The sequence below is a fragment of the Marmota monax genome, unplaced genomic scaffold (genome assembly GCF_021218885.2).
Source record: "Marmota monax isolate L192 unplaced genomic scaffold, Marmota_monax_Labrador192_F-V1.1 WCK01_AAM20220418_F8-fsc00002, whole genome shotgun sequence".
NCBI lineage: Eukaryota > Metazoa > Chordata > Mammalia > Rodentia > Sciuridae > Marmota > Marmota monax.
In genome coordinates, this window is record NW_026693571.1 from 6,040,780 (window position 1) to 6,063,789 (window position 23,010).

Here is a 23,010-nt window from a genome sequence, read left to right on the forward strand (position 1 = left end):
ATTTCTCCCCCTTGTATTATTTTTCCCTTTCCCCTCACTTCCTCTTGTATGTACTTTTGTATAACCCTGAGGGTTTACTTCCATTTCCATGCAATTTCCCTTCTCTCTCCCTTTCCCTCCCACCTCTCATCCCTGTTTAATGTTAATCTTCTTCTCATGCTCTTCGACCCTACTCTGTTCTTAGTTACTCTCCTTATATCAAAGAAGACATTTGGCATTTGTTTTTTAGGGATTGGCTAGCTTCACTTAGCATAATCTGCTCTAATGCCATCCATTTCCCTGCAAATTCTATGATTTTGTCATTTTTTAATGCATAGTAATACTCCATTGTGTATAAATGCCACATTTTTTTTTATCCATTCGTCTATTGAAGGGCATCTAAGTTGGTTCCACAGTCTTGCTATTGTGAATTGTGCTGCTATGAACATCGATGTAGCAGTGTCCCTGTAGCATGCTCTTTTTAGGTCTTTAGGGAATAGACCGAGAAGGGGAATAGCTGGGTCAAATGGTGGCTCCATTCCCAGCTTTCCAAGAAATCTCCATACTGCTTTCCAAATTGGCTGCACCAATTTGCAGTCCCACCAGCATTGTACAAGTGTACCCTTTTCCCCACATCCTCGCCAGCACTTGTTGTTGTTTGACTTCATAATGGCTGCCAATCTTACTGGAGTGAGATGGTATCTTAGGGTGGTTTTGATTTGCAGTTCTCTGACTGCTAGAGATGGTGAGCATTTTTTCATGTCCTTGTTGATTGATTGTATGTCCTCCTCTGAGAAGTGTCTGTTCAGGTCCTTGGCCCATTTGTTGATTGGCTTATTTGTTATCTTATTGTCTAATTTTTTGAGTTCTTTGTATACTCTGGATATTAGGGCTCTATCTGAAGTGTGAGGAGTAAAGATTTGTTCCCATGATGTAGGCTCCCTATTTACCTCTTTTATTGTTTCTTTTGCTGAGAAAAAACTTTTTAGTTTGAGTAAGTCCCATTTGTTGATTCTAGTTATTAACTTTTGTGCTATGGGTGTCCTATTGAGGAATTTGGAGCCCGATCCCACAGTATGTAGATCGTAGCCAACTTTTTCTTCTATCAGACGGCGTGTCTCTGATTTGATATCAAGCTCCTTGATCCATTTTGAATTCACTTTTGTGCATGGCGAGAGAAAGGGATTCAGTTTCATTTTGTTGCATATGGATTTCCAGTTTTCCCAGCACCATTTGTTGAAGATGCTATCCTTCCTCCATTGCATGCTTTTAGCCCCTTTATCAAATATAAGATAGTTGTGGTTTTGTGGATTGGTTTCTGTGTCCTCTATTCTGTACCATTGGTCCACCCGCCTGTTTTGGTACCAGTACCATGCTGTTTTTGTTACTATTGCTCTGTAGTATAGTTTGAAGTCTGGTATTGCTATACTGCCTGATTCACACTTCCTGCTTAGCATTGTTTTTGCTATTCTGGGTCTTTTATTTTTTCATATGAATTTCATGATTGCTTTCTCTATTTCTACAAGAAATGCCGTTGGGATTTTGATTGGCATTGCATTAAACCTATAGAGAACTTTTGGTAATATCGCCATTTTGATGATGTTAGTTCTGCCTATCCATGAACAGGGTATATTTTTCCATCTTCTAAGATCTTCTTCTATTTCTCTCTTTAGGGTTCTGTAGTTTTCATTGTATAAGTCTTTCACCTCTTTTGTTAGGTTGATTCCCAAGTATTTTACTTTTTTTGAAGATATTGTGAATGGAGTGGTTGTCCTCATTTCCATTTCAGAGGATTTGTTGCTGATATACAGGAATGCCTTTGATTTATGCGTGTTGATTTTATATCCTGCCACTTTGCTGAATTCATTTATTAGCTCTAATAGTTTCTTTGTAGACGCTTTTGGGTCTGCTAGGTATAGAATCATGTCACCTGCAAATAGTGATAATTTAAGTTCTTCTTTTCCTATTTTTGTGCCTTTAATTTCTTTCGTCTGTCTAATTGCTCTGGCCAGTGTTTCGAGAACTATGTTGAACAGAAGTGGTGAGAGAGGGCATCCCTGTCTTGTTCCAGATTTTAGAGGGAATGCCTTCAGTTTTTCTCCATTCAGAATGATGCTAGCCTGAGGCTTAGCATAGATTGCTTTTACAATATTGAGGTATGTTCCTGTTATCCCTAGTTTTTCTAGAGTTTTGAACATAAAGGGATGCTGTACTTTGTCGAATGCTTTTTCCGCATCTATCGAGATGATCATATGGTTCTTATTTTTAAGTCTATTGATGTGGTGAATAACATTTATTGATTTCCGTATATTGAACCAGCCTTGCATCCCAGGGATGAATCCTACTTGATCATGGTGCACAATTTTTTTGATATGTTTTTGTATCCTATTCGCCAGAATTTTATTGAGGATTTTTGCATCTAGGTTCATTAGAGATATTGGTCTGTAGTTTTCTTTCTTTGAAGTGTCTTTGTCTGGTTTAGGAATCAGGGTGATGTTGGCCTCGTAGAATGAATTTGGAAGTTCTCCCTCTTTTTCTATTTCCTGAAGTAGCTTGAAAAGTATTGGTATTAGTTCCTCTTTAAAGGTTTTGTAAAACTCTGCTGTATACCCATCCGGTCCTGGGATTTTCTTAGTTGGTAGTCTTTTGATGGTTTCTTCTATTTCCTCAATTGATATTGGTCTGTTTAGGTTGTCTATATCCTCCTGACTCAATCTGGGCAGATCATATGACTTAAGAAATTTATCTATGCCTTCACTATCTTCTAATTTATTGGAGTATAAGGATTCAAAATAATTTTTGATTATCTTCTGTATTTCTGAAGTGTCTGTTGTGATATTGCCTTTTTCATCCCGTATGCTAGTAATTTGAGTTCTCTCTCTTCTTCTCTTCATTAGCATGGCTAAGGGTCTGTCGATTTTATTTATTTTTTCAAAGAACCAACTTTTAGTTTTGTCAATTTTTTCAATTGTTTCTTTTGTTTCGATTTCATTAATTTCAGCTCTGATTTTCATTATTTCTTGCCTTCTACTTCTTTTGCTGTTGTTTTGCTCTTCTTTTTCTAGGATTTTGAGATGAAGTATGAGATCATTTATTTGTTGGTTTTTTCTTTTTTTAAGGAATGAACTCCAAGCAATGAATTTTCCTCTTAGAACTGCTTTCAATGTGTCCCATAGATTCCGATATGTTGTGTCTGTGTTTTCATTTATCTCTAAGAATTTTTTAATTTCCTCCTTGATGTCTTCTATAACCCATTGATCATTCAGTAACCTATTGTTCATTCTCCAAGTGATACATGATTTTTCCTTCCTTCTTTTATCGTTGATTTTCAGTTTCATTCCATTATGATCAGATAAGATGCATGGTATTATCTCTACTCCTTTATATTGTCTAAGAGTTGCCCTGTGACATAATATATGATCTATTTTTGAGAAGGATCCATGTGCTGCTGAGAAAAAAGTGTAACTGCTTGATGTTGGGTAGTATATTCTATATATGTCAATTAAGTCTAGGTTATTAATTGTGTTATTGAGTTCTATAGTTTCCTTATTCAACTTTTGTTTGGAAGATCTGTCCAGTGGCGAGAGAGGTGTGTTGAAGTCTCCCATGATTATTGTATGGTGGTCTATTAGACTCTTGAACTTGAGAAGAGTTTGTTTGATGAACATAGCTGCACCATTGTTTGGGGCATATATATTTATGATTGTTATGTCTTGTTGGTGCATGGTTCCCTTGAGCAGTATGTAGTGTCCCTCTTTATCCCTTTTGATTAACTTGGGCTTGAAATCTATTTTATTTGATATGAGTATGGACACTCCTGCTTGTTTCCGAAGTCCATATGAGTGATATGATTTTTCCCAACCTTTCACCTTCAGCCTATGTATGTCTTTTCCTATCAAATGCGTCTCCTGTAGGCAGCATATTGTTGGGTCTTGTTTTGTGATCCATTCTACTAGCCTGTGTCTCTTAATTGGTGAGTTTAAGCCATTAACATTTAGGGTTATTATTGAGATATGGGTTGTTCTTCCAGCCATATTTGTTTATTTCTGTTACTAAACATGGTTTGTTTTCCTCTTTGATTATATTTCCCCCCTTTACTGTCCTACCTCCCACTGTTGGTTTTCATTGTTATTTTCCATTTCCTCTTCCCGTAATGTTTTGCCGAGGATGTTTTGAAGAGATGGTTTTCTAGCTGCAAATTCTTTTAACTTTTGTTTATCGTGGAAGGTTTTAATTTCATCTTTCATCCTGAAGCTTAATTTCGCTGGATACACAATTCTTGGTTGGAACCCATTTTCTTTCAGCGTTTGAAATATGTTATTCCAGGATCTTCTAGCTTTCAGAGTCTGTGTTGAAAGATCAGCTGTTATCCTGATTGGCTTACCCCTAAATGTAATCTGCTTCCTTTCTCTTGTAGCTTTTAAAATTCTCTCCTTATTCTGTATGTTGGGCATCTTCATTATAATGTGTCTAGGGTGTGGATCTCTTATGATTTTGCACATTCGGCGTCCTGTAGGCTTCTAGGATTTGGGATTCTGTCTCATTCTTTAAGTCTGGGAAGTTTTCTCGTATTATTTCATTGAATAGATTGCTCATTCCTTTGGTTTGGAGTTCTGTACCTTCCTGTATCCCAGTGACTCTTAAGTTTGGTCTCTTTATGTTATCCCATATTTCTTGGATGTTCTGCTCATGGTTTCTTAACAGTCTTGCTGAGCTGTCTATGTTCTTTTCAAGTTGAAATACTTTGTCTTCATTGTCTGATGTTCTATCTTCTAAGTGTTCTACTCTGCTTTTAGTGTTCTCAATTGAGTTTTTAAGTTGGTTTATTGCTTCCTGCATTTCTAGGATTTCTGTTTGTTTGTTTTTTATAACCTCTATCTCCCTGTGTAGTTGATCTTTTGCTTCTTGGATTTGTTTATGTAATTCATTGTTGAAGTGATCTTTCATTGTCTGATTTTGCTGTCCGATGTCTTCCTTGAGACTCCAGATCATCTGAAGCATGTATATCCTGAATTCTTCATCTGACATTCCATCTGCTGCAGATATTACCTATTCTAACGTTGAGTTGACCTGCATTGCTTGTGGTCCTTTCTTTCCTTGTCTCTTCATACTGTTCGCTTTTCTTTCTGCTTGGTGAAACTGTTGTGCTATTGAATTTTCCCCCGATATATTTATATTGGTCTTGTATAGTTGCAAAGTCTCCCTCGCAGGCGTGGGTGGCGGCTCTGCCTCTCCTCCAATTGGGGCAATGTGCCTACCACGCCGGCAGGCCGCTTGGCCTGTTCTCCCGGTCGGTAGCAGGTCCGCCTAACTTGCAAGCGCAGGCGGCGGCTCTGCCCCTCTGCGGGCCGCTGGGCTTGTTCTGTTGGTGGTCGCAGTTCTGCCTACTTTGCAGGTGCGGGCAGCAGCACTGCCCCTCTGCAGATCGCTGGGCCTGTTCTGCCGGTGGTCACAGTTCTGCCTACCTTGCAGGCGTGGGGGGAGGGGGCAGCTCTGCCCCTCAGCTGGCCGCTGCGCCTGTTCTGCTGGTGGGCCTGTTCTGCTGGTGGGTTGCAGGTCCGCCTACCTTGCAGGCGTGGTTGGCAGCTCTGCCCCTCCGAGTGCCACCTATTGTTAGGTTTAAAAGAACAGGTTAGTTCAATATAAATGGATAGAGAAACTGTGGTATATATATACACAATGGAATATTACTCAGCCTTAAATAAGAATGAAATTATGGCATTTGTAGGTAAATGGATCGAATTGGAGAATATCATGCTAAGTGAAATAAGCCAATCCCCCCAAATCCAAGGCCAAATGTTTTCTTTGATATGTGGATGCTGATCCATAATGGGAGAAGGGCAAGGGACGAATTGAGGAACTTTGGATTGCATCGAGGGGAGTGAGGGAGGGTATGTGGGTGGAAAAGATGGTGGAATGAGAAAAATATTATCACTCTATTTACATGTATGTAGGTGTGACTCTGCATCATGTACAACCAGAGAAAGGAGAAGTTGTGCTCCATTTGTGTACAATGAGTCAAAATGCATTCTGTTGTCGTGTATAGCTAATTAGAACAACAACAACAACAACAAAAAGACCAGGTTACAATAATGTGTGTAAAATTATTGCATAATACCTATAGTAACAGCTACTATTCATCATACGCTTACCATATACTAGGACTGCTGATAATTCACTTACATAGATTATTTTATAAAAAACTCACAATAATCCTCTGGTATATACACTATTATTATTCCTATTTTACAGATGAAGGTATTAATAGCAATTATCCTGGTGATTGTATCATGGCTATTTTTAAATTTGTAATCATTGTTCATTGGTCTTTTTCAACTTTGAACATGCACTCCTTTTTATAGTGCTGAAATATAAAATTCACCTTTTTAACCATTTTAAAGCACATTTCAGAAGCATTAAGTGCATTCACAGTGCTTCTAGTCATTACCATCATATATGTTCAGAACTGTTCATATACCAAACAGAAACTATGTTCCCACTAAACCACAGCTCCCCATCCCCCAACCCCAGCTCCGGGATACCTCCCTCTACTTTCTGTCTCTATGAATTTGCCTGTTCTAGGTAGCTCATATAAATGGAATTATACACTTATAATTCTTTCTGTTTCTGGCATATTTCACTTAGTGTAATATTTTCAAGATTCTTCGTTTTATAGCATTCTGAATTTTATTTAAGGTTGAAAAACATTTCATCAAAGTTATGCCATGCTTTGTTTATCCATTCATCTGTTCATATGACCACATATTACATTTTAAATTAAATGCAAGAAAATTTGTTGCCTCAAAGTAGAATTGCTATGAGGTCTAAATGATACATTTTTTTATATTTAGAAAAGCATACATTGTTATTTGCTTATTTTTCCTTTAAACATTTTTTGTGAGAACAATACCTTTATTTTATTTATTTATTTTTATGTGGTGCTGAGGATCGAACCCAATGCCTCACACATGCCAGATGAGTGCACTACCACTGAACCACAACCCTAGCCACTCTACCACTCTACCACTGAGCCACAACCTCAGCCCCCGCAAGCCCTTCTTTAAACATTTTTAATTATAGATGGACACAATACCTTCATTTTATTTATTTATTTTTAAATGTGGGGCTGAGGATTGAACCCAGTGCCACACATGTGCTAGGCTAGCACTCTACCACTGAGCTACAATCCCAGCCCATACAAAGCTATTTGAAGTAATTAATTACTTTTAACAATTGTTCCCTTAATTCAGTTAAAACTCTCTTTCAAGTCTTTTATTTTTTAACTATGAAATGGAAATTTCCTGACAAGAGAAATTTTATTGATAGCTCTAGTTTATTCCCTCCTCCAAAGACCAACTGCAACCACACAAAGTGGTCATAAACTCAAGATTTTATTGTCTTTGTAACAGAACAAAAGATAAACCAGGAGCCGTGGCATACCCATGTAATCCCAGCTGCTTGGGAGGCTGAGGCAGGAGGATCATAGGAGGAGCAAGACCAGCCTCATCAACTTAGTGAGACCTTGTCTCAAAATGCCAAATAAAAAGGACTGGTGGTGCAGTTCCATGGTGGAGTCCCACTGGGTTCAATCCCCAGCACTGGAAGGGAAAAAAAAAAGACTTGAAGGTAAAAGAGAAGTCAGGTGTATTGATAGAGCCTGGTTGTAGAATTGGACCCTAAATTTAAGAATGAAGTTATTATATTAAACTAGTTAAATACATTTGTTTTGCTATCATAAATTTTTTTCTTAATCTCCTTTTAAATATTTTATTAAATATAATGCGTGGATAAATGCTTTATGTGGGTAGATTTTTTTTTCATAGAACTTGAAAAGAGATCACATTTCACTCTTGAGTCAATATGATGTGACCCAATCTGATCAGAAAAGGAATCCGTGAGGCACAGAATGCTGCAAGGCAGGAAGTGTCACCACTCCAAAAGATTGCCTTAACACTTTCATGTGCTCATTTTCTTCCAATTTTTATCTACTTGGAGACAAGTTTTCTGTGTACATGAGGTATGTTTTTAATTGTTCTAATTATGCTCTATATACTTTTATATTTGGCTTTTAATAGCATTATTCACAAATATTTTTCTGATATGCATCATATTTAGTGGTGGAATGTCAGCCATTAGCTATACCATAGTTTTTATTTATTTTTTCCTATGGAGTTGGACATTTAAGGCTTAAAATTTTTTACTGTCCTAAATTCTTCAGTAAACATCTTTGTACATGAAGCTTTATAATTACTTCATTAGGACAGATTCTGAGAAGTTGAATCAGTGGATCAAATAATGAACATTTGAAGCTTTTTCAAAAAAAATTTATTTTTTAGTTGTAGTTGGACAAAATGCCTTTATCTTATTTATTTATTTTCATGTGGTGCTGAGGATCGAACCCAGGGCCTCACATGTGCTAGGTGGGTGCTCTACCACTGAGCCACAACCTCAGCCCAACACTTGAAGCTTTTGATACACATTTCCAAATTATCCAAATGGACTGCACAAACTTCAAATTCCGTCTTTAATAGTCAAATAAATTATTGTCATATTTGAAAATATTTGTTAATATGAAAAATAAAAAAATCACAAGGTATTAATATTTGCATCACTATTTAAGTATACTATTTTACTATGCTGTTTATTAATTAATTCTGTTGTATCTTACATCTTACGTGAATTGTTTTTTTACCCACTTATTTGTTGGGGTCTCAATTTAGTCTTCCTTCCTTCCTTCTTTCTTTGTGGTACTGAAGATTGAGCCCAGAAGTGTTCTACCTCTGAGTTACATATCCAGCCCTTTTTGTCTTATTTACTTATTTATATTCTTTGAACCAGAAATTCTTTTTTTTTTTCTCTCTCTCCTGTAGTACTTGGGATTCAACCCAGTGGCATTGTACCGCTGCGCTACATCCCAGCCTTTTTTCACATTTTATTTCAAGATAGGGTCTTGATAAGTTGCTGAGGGTATTGCTAAATTGCCGTGGATACCCTCAAACTTGCAATCCTCCTGCCTCAGCTGGGATTACAAGCATGCACCATTGTGCCCTGCTTTTTTTTTTTTTAAAATATTGATTCATTCTTCATATAAGAAAGGTCTGAATTTTCAATTTGTTATATTCTCTATTGTTTTGTTTATCTTATAGTTTTGTTGCATATTTTGCTGTACATATTTAAAAATCTTGACCTATTCAGAAATGTTTAATTTTTACTATTGTTTTAAGGTTTGGAAATTCCTCTTCTTTTCTTCTCTCCAGAATAGTATCTATTTTTATCTTTTTCTGTTGTGATTTATTCATTCAATCACTTGAGTTAACATAATGCATACTTTAACATTAAGTCTTGAATAGAGATTTTCAAAATAGCTAATCAATTGGCCAATGGCATTTTTACTCTATTAACCCAAATTTTTTTGTGTAGTAAATTTTTATTCTAACTTTTGTACTATTTGTTCTACTTATCTCTTGTGTGTTCTTGAACAGTAGCTTGCTGTTTTAACAATGTTTTAAAAATATTTTAATGTTTAAAAAATATTTATTGTGACGTTTTAGGTGGACACAATATCTTTATTTCACATTTATGTGGTGCTGAGGATCAAACCCAGTGCCTCATGCATGCTAGGCAAGCGCTCTACTGCTGAGCTACAGCCCCAGCCCCCCCCAAATATTTTAATTTTTGATAGGTTTCATTTTCCTTCCCCATGCTTTAAAAAATTATCGGCCTCAATTCCATTTGTTTTTTCAGATGAAATTTTCTAATTTGCAAAGTTTCAAAAGAAAACTCAATGCTGTTTTAGTAAGAAATATACCATGTGTACCTGAATTTGGAAAGTGTATCAAATATAAAAGGACTGAAGTCTAATCTAAATTGGATAAAGCTAATGAGGGAACATTCTGGCTCCATCCAGGGATAAAATCTGGTCACAAGGGCAGCTTGACTGGGGCTTTCCCAGTATGCTTGGGACCCACTTTCTGTCTTTCATCTCTCAGGAACACTTTCTCAGGCATGACAGTCTTCCTGTCCCACTGGCCTTTGTAACCTCAAGACAGCTGCCAGATACAAAGTTGCCAGGTCCTGACTCAGGGAAATGACCAATCAGCTTTTCTGATTGCTTAAATAGAAGTCCAGAAATTGATTCTTGTGGTCCTGATTGGCCTCAAATGGTTAATGAGCCTGCTCCTAACACTGATGAATGTGGTTAGAGAGCTGGGAAATGTTTACTAACATAAGCTAGTTAGGGTCACCCTTGTATCAGGTGATGGGTATTGTTATGGCTTGGATGTGAGCTGTTCCCCTAAAGATCATGTGTGAGAGAATGCAAGAAAGCTTAGAAGTGAAATGACTATTTTAAGGCCTCATTATTCAATCAGAGAATTAATCCCCTGGTAGAGACTGAGTGGTAACTGGTGGCAGGCAGGATGTGGCTGGAAGAGGTGGGTTATTTGGGCATGCTTTTGGGGTATATATTTTGCATCTGGTGAGTGGAGTCTCTCTCTCTGTTTCCTGATGTGATGTCTTGAGCTGCTTCCCTTTATCATACCTTTCCACCATGATGTTCAGCCTCACCTCAAGCCGATGAGTGGAGCCAGCTGTCTATGGACTGAGACCTCTAAAACCATGAGCTCCCAAATAAACTTTTGTTCCTTAAAATTGTTCTTGTCAAAACTTGGAATGGAACCATCGTTTGGCCCAGTTATCCCACTCTTAGGCATATACCCAAAGGACTTAGAATCAGCATACTATAGTGACATGGCCACATCAATGTTTATAGCAGCTCAATTCCCAATAACTAAGCTATACAAACAACATAGGTGCCCTTCAACAGATGAATAGATAAAGAAAATGTGGTATCTAGGGCTGGGGATGTGGCTCAAGCGGTAGTGCGCTCGCCTGGCATGCGTGCAGCCCGGGTTCGATCCTCAGCACCACATACAAACAAAGATGTTGTGTCTGCCAAAAACTAAGAAAAAAATAAATATTAAAAATTCTCTCTCTCTCTCTCTCTAAAAAAAAAAAGAAAATGTGGTATCTATACACAATGGAATATTACTCAGCCATAAAGAAGAATGGAATTATGGCATTTGCTGGTAATTTGATGGAAGTAGAGACTATCATGCTAAGTGAAATAAGCCAATTCCAAAAAACCAAAGGCTATATGTTTTCTCACAATAGGCAAGAGAGAAGAGTGGAGGGTTTACCTGATTGGACAGGGGAGCATGGTGGGAAGAGAAGGAAGGGAATGGGAAAGATAGTAGAATGAATCAGACATAACTTTCCTATGTTCATATATGAATACAAGACCAGTGTAACTCCACATCATGTACAACCACAAAAATGGGAAGTTATACTCCATGTATGTATGACATGTGAAAATCTTTCTACTGTCATATATAAGTAAAAAGAACAAATAAAAAATTATTCTTGTCAGTCTTTTGGTCACAGCAGTGACAAAGCTTACTAAAACAGGTATTGAGTGGCGTTATGATTTGGATGTGGAATGTCTCCCAGAAGTTCATGTGTTGAAGTCTTGATCCCCAACACAGCAAGGTTCACAGGTAGGGCTTTGGGAAAGGGATTAGATAGGAGGGCTTTTACCTCATCGGTCATTAATAGCTGAACTACTAGGCAGGTGGGACCTGGTTGGAGGAAGTCAGTCACTGGGGGCATGCCCTTGGGGACTATATCTGGTCCTTCTCTTTCTTTCTGTTTTTTTGGATGCTATGAACTATCTGAGTAGCTTTCTTCTGCCACACCCTTCCGCCATGATGTTTTGCCACACCTCAGGTCCAAAGCGGTGGTGCCAGCTGATCATGGCTTGAAACCTCTGAAACCTTGAGCCAAAATAAACTTTTCTTCCTTGAAGTTGTTTGTGTCAGGTATATTGATTATTGTGACAAAAATCTAACACAAATGGATATTGTAGTGGGCCTTCCAGATGTCCTCTTCAGGGCTGCTTATCATCCCCCCGCTGCTAGGAGGATTGGCTGTGTGTGGCTCACTGCTGGGATCTCTGACCACTGCCCACTGTGAAGGAGAACTACTAACCTCAAGTTTCACCTGCCTCCCAGAGGATGGTCCGGAGCAAATGACTGGCTGATGTGGGGACACAAAGGCCTGGCTCCCCATGATGAGTGGATGCTGAAGGATCATGCAACACCTTAGTTCCCCATAGAATCAGCTGAGACCTCAAGTGTAGTCACATTGCCCCTCTATCATCTGGTTACTCCACAATCCTGTCCTTTTAAATCCTTAAGGGGGTAGCTGCTGAGAGCACTCTTTAATAAACCTTCCACATGCAATTCTTTATTTCAGAACTTGTACTTTGGGAATCCAATCTAATATGGCAGTCCATTCCGCCTCCAACACTTGGCCAAGATTGAAGAGGGGTATCTTAAAGGAAACTCTAGGTACTGTTGGCATAGGTTAGGGTGGGGAGGAGTAAATCCACGGATGCTACCATGTTACCACATATAATATTCTCATTTAGTACTATGCTATGGTCAGCTTCTCCATTCTATTAATGAAATATAAACCTCTAATAATATTAAAAATATTTTTTATTAAGGTGTTTTCTGTTTCTCCATAGAGTATATTTTATAAATTAATATTCCCTTTAAACTTAAGTTTTCAAACTGGTTATTGTTGGTGTTGTAAGGTTTTAAATAGAGTTTAAAAAATATTAATTTTTCTTATATGCAAGGGCCTATACCTTGTGACATTACTTGGAGAAAATTCTAAAAGTCCGTTTGTTATTTTTCAAATAATAATGTGAGTTAAGAGTGAGACTAAAATTTCTCTTGGATGGGCTTATTTGGTGTATCAGGATATTTTGAGTTTCCAAGAAACTAAGATTGTTGAGAAATGCTTTTAGAGGTTTGTTCATTCACCATAGACACCAGTTATTCTGAGTCACCTTTTAAAAGAAAAAAAGAAACTGAAAAATCTAAGCTAGCAACAGAGAAACCAGGACTACCAACTACAGGAAGGCGGGTCCATGTTCCTAAGAATTTGCACACGGCATCTTATTCTTTGAAAGTTTGCCTAGAAAAAGCTACTGCTCCCCCACACAAGACCCATAGGTCTTGGTTGTGTATTAGATGCTGCAAAATCAACTCTACTGAGGCAAAGTTCGAGCCAGAAGAGCCAGTTCCTCCCACTGCCCCATTCCCTCCGCTCTCATTCTGTATAACAAACCATCAACTCATACGTGCTTGTAGCTGTCACCAGGACTCCTATTTGCAGAACGGCAGGAGAGTTCCAGTGCCAACAAATGTCAGCTTGTGCTAGTGAGACTGGCTAAGTTGCCCTAAATACTCAAAAAGTACTTTGTCAGTTCCAAGCCTTCTTAATTTTTTTTCCAAGAGCAATATGAGCTCCACCAGATTTACATCTGTTTCTGCAGAAATGGCAACAATATTGATAATGTACCCAAGATAAGAAGAGTTTACCGGTATTACCTTGGAAAAATCTTATGATAGCTATTACTCTTCTTATTTCCACTTCACACAGAATGAAACTAGAGCTAAAGAAGGTAAAATAACTTGTCCAAGTTTACAGAGATATGTGGTGGTGTCATTGGGAGTTGAGTGTGTGTGTCGAAATTTCAAGATGAACAGTATTGCAGATTAACTTTGTGTTACACTGTGTATTTCTCAAAACTTCTTATTAATATTTTTCTGTCAATTTCTTATCAGGTTTGAGCTGGAAGGACCTTGCCAATTTATACCACTAACTAGTAGCTGGCTGTGTGCCTAATAGAATTGTGAATTGTCCTTTCTTTACCATATACATAAAAATATATGAGAACTTAAATAATGGTGGGGATCAGGCACATATGGGCACACTGGCATATTTGACTTTGACTTTACATTCTGAGATAAACAGCTTTTTTCTAGTTATAAACTATGAGCTCATAGGATCTCACTATGTTCCAAACACCTTGACTTTAGTGGAAGTCCTGTCAAGTGTAGGGGAAGCAGCTGAGAACCTACCACCACAATAGTTATGACTGACACACTGTCTGCTCAGCATCACACAGCACATAGTCAGTAATCACAATACCAACAAAAACAGCAATAGTGAAATGCTATTTATTATGTATTTTCTTGATGTCATTAGTCTAAGACCTTTAGCCATGGTACTTATTTAGTCCTTTGAAAAACTGTGTAAGTAGGTATTATCATTTCCATTTCACACAGTAAGAAACTCAATCTAAAGGAATCACTGCAGGTGACAAAGACAGGTGCACAGGTCACATAGACAGGTACTAATATAGGGAGATTTGCACCCTGCCTTGAAATGCTTTTAAGTTTTAGCTGTAAACATGATGATAAATGTTAGTGCGGTTTCCAAAAGAAATTCTAGAATAACTAGACAGTGTATGGGGCTGGATTTCAGGGAGCTGAAATAAAACACCAGAAGGTGTTTTATTTCCTACAGTAAGGCTTACAATAGAGGAAGTCTGTTCTGCTCACAAACATCTCAGTTTTTCCTCCTCTTTTAGGGATACAGTAGAGTTTACCTCTCTTCCCATTAAAATTATTTTGGCCACATGGTTTCCTTTGATCAAAATAATGGGTGAAATGGACATTTCTCACTTTAGGGGAGAAGCTTTTAAAAGCCAAAGCACAGATATTCTGCTTCTGCCCTTGACGGAATAACAGGGACCTGTTATGATTTGGATATGAGGTGTCCCCCAAAAGCTCACACGTGAGACAATGCAAGAAAATTCAGAGGTGAAATGATTAAAGTATGAGAACATTAACCTAATCAATGGGTTAATACACTGATGAATTGGGTGGTAATTGCAGGCAGGGAGGGTGTGGCTGGAGAAAGTAGGTCACTGGGGTGTGCCTTGGGGTTTATATTTCATCCCTGGTGAGCTGAGCTCCATCTGCTTCCTCGTCGCCATGTCCTGAGCTGCTTTCCTCTGCCATGCTCTTCCACCAGGATGGGCCTCACCTGGGGCTCAGAGCTATGAAGTCAGGCAACCACAAACTGAATGTCTGAAACTGTGAGCCAGAATAAACTTTTCCTCCTCTAAATAGTTCTTGTCAGGTCTTTTGATCAGTGACAAAAATCTAACTAAAACAGGACCAGATGTACCCTCTGGCCATAGGCAGATAGAAAGTTATCTATCTATACTGTATGGTTTTCAGTCTTTGGATGATAGGTAGCACCGGACAGCAATCCCTAAGAGAAGAAAAACCAACGAGAGGTGCCGTATGCATGTCCCAGCTCTCTAGAGATGACACAGCACAGAAGGAGAAACACAAGCAGAGCCTGCAGGTCTGGCTAAAATGAAGAGACAGAATATAGAGTCTGGGGAAGCCACGGTGGCCACAACATGGGAGGCACGTTGCTGGAGAGGAGGGAGCTTCATACGGAAAGAGGGAGCTTTGCAGAGGGGTTCTCTTGAGTTTCCAGCTGAGGACCAGTCTAGATATGCATATGGAGGGAAATATCACCAGAAAACCCCCCAAAGTTTACATAGGGCTGGGAAAAGTTCATGTTCAAATATGCCAAAGTAGGAAAATATCCTAAAAACAGGACATTCAGTAGAGTATCTCAAAATTGAGGGCAAGTTAAAGGCTGCTCTGGGCCTGACTCAGCAAATCTCATAAGCAATCCTTGAAGATACTGATTCCATGTGAAGCTCAATAAAGGAGATAGATGGGGACTATAAATTGATTTTCATTTGCAGTGCACACTCTCAGATGTACGTTTGCCACCTCTAGGCACTGGCTATCCCTGAAAGAGATAGTCTCTCCAGGGTCAGAAGGCCCAGATGTCAAAGCATCTGAAATACAGAAAATAAAAAGGCACGATGGATAAATAAAGGAACATAGTAATACACTAATAAATATATTTCAGAGCAAGGAATATTAAAGAGGAATAATAATGGCCATTTTATATTGATAAGTGGACAGATTCATCAAAAGGACGTGACATTCTAAACATACGGACATAAGATTCTAAATATATACACTTAGAATTTTAAAGCAATAAATGATAGAATTGACAGGAGTAGACACATACATCCACAATTAAAGTAGGAAATTTCTACAACTCTATTCCAATAATTAATAGACAAAGCAGATATAAAAATCAGTAAGAATAGAGATGAGTTGAAAAATACTACCCATCAACTTAATATTTGCAGAATACTCCAACCAACAAAAGCAGAATAAACATTCTTTTCAAGAATTCATGGCCCATTTACCAAAATTTTTCATATTTTGGTTCCTAAAACAATCTCAATAAAAAAAAAACACAAACCATCCAAAGCATTTTATTTCACTACAACAAAATTATAGTAGAAATCAACAACAGAAAAATATTTCTGGAAAATCATAAAATATTTGGAATTAACAACACACTTCTAAAAAATAAAAAGTAGTGATCACTTAAAGGTTTTGCCTTCCTGACAGTTGGTTTGGCCTTTTGCTTTCTATGAGAGGAGAATCCAGATAAGAGGGTGGAGTTTGGTTATCTCTTCCTCTGTGACAACTGCCAATTTCCTCTGTGCCTGTCCCTGTGATCACCTGCTACTTGCCTAGTCTGCCCCTAGATTTTTTCATGAGCTCCCAGGGAAGGTCAGTGAAAAAGAATTTGAGAATTAGGGCAAAATTCCTCCATATCTTGGAATCCCAGCTATTCCAAACTACAACTTTAGCCTACGCTTGGGCCTTTAAGAATCCATTAAACCTTTAGCTGATTTCTTTTCACTGACCTCTCTCTGGTCCTCTTTTCTGTGCTCTGCAGATAGTGAAAGAGTTTGTATGTCCTATCATCTCTATTTGAAGGGGCTTGTGATTCTGTGAATTTAGTCTATTTGGTTGCCTTGTAACCTCAGCTCTCTAATCGGCTAGAAAATCAGCATTGATTTGAAATTGGTAGATTTTCTACCTTTTTCTGGTTGCTAAGGTGGGAGCCATGTTTCTTTTGGGACATCCCACATCCTAAATATAACTCTAGAAATGTAAAATGGAAGACAGAAAGAAGAAAATCAGTGAGAGTGGGTAAGCTTTGATAATAGTAAATCACCATGGCTAAGATTCACTACTCTTATTATGGGGTCCCATGTGTGCTCCTGATCCTGAATTTTCATGTGTGATCAACCACTTCCCTTATTATTTCACATATATCCTAATTAGCTCTCCTTACTTGGGTTTCTTGCAACTAAAAACCTTAAAATGTGCACGAAACTCAGTGTTCCAGAATCAGGAGAACTGCACTTACGCTGCATGGTAGGCAAAATTCTAAAGATGACTCCAAAATTCTCATCTTTTGGTTATTTACACAGTAACATAGGTATTGCTATAAAGGAATTTTGAAGATGTAAGTAAAGTACCAAGTCAGTTGACCTTAAGATTTGGATGTTATCTGATGGACCTGACTTGAACAGTTGATCCCTTTGAAAGCAAGTTTTCTGTGACTAGAAGCAAGAGAAGTTAGAATTGAAGCATGAGGATGATTTGGCATGCTGCAGTTGTCTTTGAAGGTAAAGGGGGTTGAGGCAAGGACCACAAATGCTGAGATCAACTCCTGGCTAACAGTCAACAAGGAAATGGTCACTTCAATTCTATAACTATAAGGAACTTCATGAGACTGGAAGAGGACCCCAAGCTCCAAATGGGAACAAGGTTAGTTGGTATGTCGATTTTAGCTTTGTGAGACCCTGAGCTGAGGTCCCAGCCATACCATTACAGATTTCTGACCTACAGAACTGTGAGATAACAAACATGTGTTGTTTTAAGATGTTAAATTTGTGGGGATTTGTTGTTCAGTAACAACAAATGGAATGGTATGGTACTATAACCCTGATGGTAAATAATTTTGTGTCCCTGTGATATCAGAATCAGATGCTTTTGGAAAACTATGCTTTCATAAGCAGGATGGGAAATTCTTGATGTTGAATGTGCTTATTTTAGAGATTGAATCATAGAAAATATAGAAAAAAGAAAGTTTATTTTGGTTCATGGGCCAACTCCATTGCTTTGGGCCTAAGTTGAAGCAGAATTCTATGGTAGAAAGACATGGTAGAAGAGCACTGCTCATGGCCAGGAAGGAGAGAGGGGATTGGGGAGGGAAAGAAAGCAGAGGGCCATAGGAAAGATGAACCCTCTGGGCATGTCCCCAGTGACCCACCTTCTCTAGTTATTTCCTGCTTCCTCCAGTCATTCCCCACCTATCTACAGTAACCACCCAGTTAATCCATTCAAACTAGGATGGACTATTTAGGTTAGAGCTCTCACAGTCTAATCATTTCACCTCTGAATATTCCTGTATTAACATAGGAGATTGTTTTTTGGGGGGGGGGTACATGATATCAAATCACGATAGAGAGCAATTGACATTCATATAGAAACTTACCTTAGCTCAAGTAGATAACAAACCTGAGGTTGCTAACTGTAGCTCTGTTTTGATATAGAGGATGAAAATATGGTGGACAAATAATAGTAGTAATGACAACAGCCACTACCATGAATAATGGAACTTTTTTTTTTTTCTTGTTAATATTTAGCACTTCATTAAATCGTGTTCTTTGAACATGTATGCAAAATTGAACAGTGTTTTCCATTCCCTGTGTATCTGTCAAGAGTAGGGAAAGGGACATTTACTCCTTACCTGTCTGATAATTTTTTTTAAAACTGTGGTTGTCTTAAAGATTTATATTTTCTCAAAGATAGACCTTGAAATTTATAAAATTGGAATTATAACAAAGAAGAAGCACAAACAGAAAAGAGCAGTTCCTTTTATAGTAAGGGGTTAAGGATATGTAATGTTTTTCATTTTCAATGATGAGACATTATTATGTTAGGTATCATTATATTATTGGTAGTAGTAATATTAGTAATCGTGGTGGTAGTAGTACTGAGGCTTGAACCCAGGGACACTTAAGTGCCTCAACTCTTTTAATTTATTTATTCGGTGCCAGGGTTTATTAATCCCTGAGTCACACCTCCAGCCTTTTTCATTTTTTGAGACATGGTTGCTGAGGCTAGTCTTGAACACTCCTGCCTCAGCCTCCCAAGTCACTGGGATTATAGTCAGGCATGGTGGTACAGGCCTGACTACAGTTACATTCTCTTTAGGATTTCTACAGATCATCTTATTTAACCTTCAAAATAGTCATTTGTGTTAAGTGGCATTCTTATCCCTGCTTTGCCAGTGTAGAAACAGGCACTGATAGATGATCTCTCATAGCACAAAGCTCAACTTCACTTCCTGAGAATCTGAGAGCCTGTATTATTAATTTCACTCAAATACCACTTATTAAATTGAATAATGGAACATCTACTCTGTGCCAGTCACTATTTTGGTAACTTTGAATGTGCTCTTTCTAATTCTTACAAAAAGCCAGGTGTGGTGGTGTGTCCCTTAAGTGTCTATTTTAGTTTCATAATGTGCCTTTTTTGGGGTACAGTGGTTGTGGGAATCAAAGCCAGGGCCCATGTTAGGCAAGTGCAGTACCACTGAGATTTACCCTCAGCCCTATAATGTCCTCTTAATCTTGGAGTTTCAATCCCTAGCTGTTCTATATAAAGGAGGAACCACACTCTTTAATGTGAAATTTGAATCATACTCCTCTTAATGCACTTAAAATACTTGGTTTCTGAGCCAGAACTAATAAATTAGGGCTTCTTTATCATTTATTTTAAAATAATTCACACTTTATCTGAAGCATAGCATATAATAATACACATAATGTAGGTAGCATTTACTAATCATCTCAAAAAATTAGATTTTAGTGCAGTTTGGCCACACAATACTAGAATACTAGAGATAATAGTGCCATGTCACTAAAGTCTGAGAACAGATGGTAACCAATTTCTTTAGAGTTCTCTGGCTTGCATATTGAATGATAAAATTCAACAATAATAGTAACCATTATTACTACAATTTTAATTCGTGTACCACATGATTAAATTTTAATTAAATAAGAACCAAAATTAAAATCATGGAGGAAGAATCTTCCTAAGCAATGAAGCACTCAAGCATTTTTGCATTTTTATCTAGACAAAAAAGCAAAAACAAATAACAAACAAACAAACAAAAAAAACCTGTCCACCCAGGAGCTAATCCATTTTCCACACTCATTATCATTCAGATGAGCCTTTTGTAAAACAAAGATGTCGGCTTGGCTTTTTTCAGGGTCTGAGAACGCCTTTCTTATTTGGATTGTACAAATACAGAGGACCCTCTGGATCTAATTAAGAGATTTTTCACCTGCCATCCTTCATTCATTCAGTTCACAACCATTTATGGAGCACGTGCTATGTTCAAGGCACAATGTTAAATACTGTATTACACTAAGAGTTATACCACAATGGGCCAATCATAAAACCACACTCTTAATTAATCTTGCAATTTTTAATGATTTAATTCTTTCATTCAACAAGGCCTTATTAACAACGAAGTGCCAGGCTAGGCACTGGGACTGCCAAAATGAACTCACAATCTCTGCTTTCACGTGCTCACAATCTAATGGGGGGAGGCAGAGACATAAACAAGTAATTATTGTGCAATTGAGGTCCCGCCATAAAGGTCTGCAATGGTGTAATGGAGCGTGTGTGTGTGTGTGTGTGTGTGTGTGTTAGAGAGAGAGAGAGAGAGAGAGAGAGAGAGAGAGAGAGAGAGAGAATGTGTGAGTAGAGGGGATTGGTAGTAGGAGAATTAGGGAAAGTCTTTTTGAGGAGATGTCACCTGAGTTGACTCTTGAAGGACAAATACAAGTTTCCCAGGGGAGGGAGGAGAAGATAGTCTAAATCTGGGCAACTGTAGTCATATGTCAGTGGGAAGATGGGGAACCACCTGGAGATGAAACTTCAGCAATATGGAATGAGGAATCAGGTTTGAGAATCATTTAAGTAGATTCAGATGGACTTGTTGATATTAGACTATTTTCTTAAAAAACCCCAGCAATTTAAGTAATATTTCAAGGTGATGTGATAACAATGAATGGGCATTATTATCACTCCATGCACATGATCTATTATTATTATCATGGTCATTGTGACTATTATTTGTATTCACGACTTCCCATCCCATCAGAATGGCTTCTCCCTAGGACCGGGATTGTTCTCTGTGTCTGGGCCAGATTCTAAGTTTACATTCATCTAAGCAATCTTGCCTGCCACAGTTAGTGATTGTGGGAGTAGGAAAGTGAATTCAGCAGAATCACAGTGGGGAAAGAGCTGGGGTAATATTGATGAAAATACCCTAAACTTGGGGTGGTGACTTGGCTCAGTTGTAGAGCATCTGCTTAGCGTGTGCCAGGTTCTAGTTACCATCCCCAGCACCAAACCAATATCTTTTATTGAACAGAAAATGTTCTAATTACTGCCTTAAGCTCTTCATAGATGTTATCTCAAATCCTCACAACATCCCAAAGTGGGTCTTTCTATACCCTTTTACATACAGGAACCTTAGGCTCCAAGAAGTCAGGTGACTTGCTCAGTGCCACTGTGCTAGTCAGTAGTAGAACTAGGACCAATTTCTGTCTAATCTTCTGTACATTCCCCTCCAAGGAGACCTAAGAGAGCAACTGCAAGACCTAGAGAGGACCATAAATGAACTTGAACAGCTATTGTCCAGAATAGAAAATACCAGAAAATGAGTGTAGCTTCAAAAATTAATTCAGAGTTGTGGAATTCCTGGCTTTTCAGTTTTAGGGGATTTATTTATTTATTTATTTATTTATTTATTTATTTATTTATTGTTTGCTTTGGGAAGGAAGAAAGAGAACAAGATGTAGAAGATGGGGGTGGGGATATAAGAAACAGTTTCCTAACATGGGAAGAAAAGTGAAGGCAGGGCAGGCTCCCTCCAGTGCAAAAGAACCAGCTGGCTCTATAATTTAACCCTTTGTTTACTGTGGCAAGAACAAAGCACATTCTGCTTGTGAAGTCCTTCCCAACTACAGTTACATGGGGAGGGGGGAAATGGGGCCATCACAGGATGAAAGCAGTTTCCTCAATTTGTTCCCCCATCTGATGTGCACCTGAAGGAATGAACAAAATAGTACAAAATGAAAATTTGAAACATGTTACTAAGGGAGTGTTCTTAAATTTTGAAGTTAGATGATGTTCTTATCACATTGGGGTGGTGGTCCTGTTGAGACTCTAGAGTTCCCGATGGTTTTGTAATCTAGAAGCCACCCAGCACACTACGATCCCCAGGGGAACAATGTCTCAGTACCTCCATGTGATCCCTGGGCACAGCATCTCATCCATTATCCAAGTGGCCTATTCTAGAAACCATCTTTCGGGTGTGCCTTTTCATTTGTTCCTTCAGTCCCACATGCTGAGAGTGATGACAAGGGTCATTTCTGGTTAATGTTGTGGACAGTGCACTCAGAGTGACCTTTTCAACTGAGAAGCAACCATTCAGCCTGTATCTTAAAACAGATTTCTCAAAAAAAAAAAGTAGGTGTATTTTCTTACAGATCACACTTTGAATTTACACAGAGATGCCTGCAACTCTCTGAGTCTTAACTCTTTCCATAAGGAACATAATTTTGTTAGGGTCTGAAAGAAAAAAATCTCTGGTGGAGTTCTGTTGCCTGGACAAAAGGGAAGTGATTTTTAGCAGAATGGGAATAAATGTGTAATTGTATTTACAACAGAAAACATTACAGTAAATACACAGGCACTTAGCCAGGTCTCCTCCTTCTAGTAATTGCCTGTCTTAGTTGTACCAAACTATAAAATGCTTCCTGAAAACATTATTATTATTATTTGGTACCAGGGCTTGAACCTACGGCTCTTAACCACTAAGCTGCATCCCCAGCCCTTTTTATTTTTTATTTAGAGACAGGGTCTCACTGAGTTGCTTAGGGCCTCACTAAATTGCTGTGCCTAGCTTTGAACTTGGTATCTTCCTGTCTTCGCTTCCCAAGCATTGGGATTACAGGCATGAACCACCATGCCTAATAGAAAACATTATTTTCTTGGTAACTAGAATGATTGTTAACATTTATAAGATGCTAGATTAACTCAAGTACCTTGTTCAGTTTATCTTTTTAGC